The sequence below is a fragment of the Bombus pyrosoma genome, linkage group LG18 (genome assembly GCF_014825855.1).
Source record: "Bombus pyrosoma isolate SC7728 linkage group LG18, ASM1482585v1, whole genome shotgun sequence".
NCBI lineage: Eukaryota > Metazoa > Arthropoda > Insecta > Hymenoptera > Apidae > Bombus > Bombus pyrosoma.
In genome coordinates this window covers 49,304-50,326 of record NC_057787.1, presented here as the reverse complement: position 1 = coordinate 50,326, position 1,023 = coordinate 49,304, and the positions used below count along the sequence as shown (strand labels likewise).

The window sequence follows — 1,023 nt, the reverse complement described above, 5'->3', positions numbered from 1 at the left end:
ATTGATCGCCGTTGAAGTTAAAAGAGAAGAGAAAAGCCGACGGTAGAATTAAAATCAATCAGGCCCCGAGCTTAGTTTTCGCCTTCGAGCTTGCCGATACCCGATCATTAAAGCGCGGATTTTTACGAATCGAATCCCTCTCGATCTCCAACACCTATAACAAAAACACTTTGTTACCAGAAACTCATAGAAATCACTCGGATAAGAGATTTAAATCTTTAATCATACGTAGATACATACCAATACTAATTATTTATTTTAATAATTTTAATCCTCTCCCACGCTAGTACTCCTGCCCATAGCAGGTTAGCAAAAACGTGGAATATAATAGCCAGTCGCCGTAACGTTACCGCACCTGTAGCACAGCAATTCTTCTAATACTAGGTAAAAATTAAAATAAAAGAAAATTTTATCTTCGAAATAGTCCTTAGTGTTACGTATTTACTTGTTTGGTTTTTTGTTAATTTGAACGAAAAGAAAACTGAACGATAGTAGTTGAAATATAAATTTAAATTTCCGATTAATACGGTAGTTGCTGCCATCAGAAATAGTCTAAGGACTATTTCGAAGATAAAGTTTTCTTTTATTTTAATTTTTACCTAGTATTAGAAGAATTGCTGTGCTACAGGTGCGGTAACGTTACGGCGACTGGCTATTATATTCCACGTTTTTGCTAACCTGCTATGGGCAGGAGTACTAGCATGGGAGAGGATTAAAATTATTAAAATAAATAATTAGTATTGGTATGTATCTACGTATGATTAAAGATTTAAATCTCTTATCCGAGTGATTTCTATGAGTTTCTGGTAACAAGGTGTTTTTGCTATAGGTGTTGGAGATCGAGAGGGATTCGATTCGTCAAATCCGCGCTTTAATGATCGGGTATCGGCGAACACGAAGGCGAAAACTAAACTCGGGACCTGATTGATTTTAATTCTACCGTCGGCTTTTCTCTTCTCTTTTAACTTCAACGGCGATCAATCTTTTGTACTAACGCTCGGTTCTCCGTTTGCTAAGATGTTC

At 36.5% G+C, this 1,023-nt stretch overlaps 1 protein-coding gene and 1 long non-coding RNA gene across 2 annotated transcripts in view; one reads left to right on the top strand and one right to left on the bottom strand.

Annotated features, from left to right (window-relative positions):
• The window catches only part of LOC122577212, a 5,769-nt gene that overhangs the window by 3,843 nt on the left and 903 nt on the right, over positions 1 to 1,023 (bottom strand). The window lies entirely within an intron of this gene.
• LOC122577213 lies at positions 480 to 859 on the top strand. The gene is made up of 2 exons (XR_006320137.1): positions 480 to 743; positions 830 to 859. It is a non-coding gene; the product is annotated as an uncharacterized LOC122577213 (long non-coding RNA).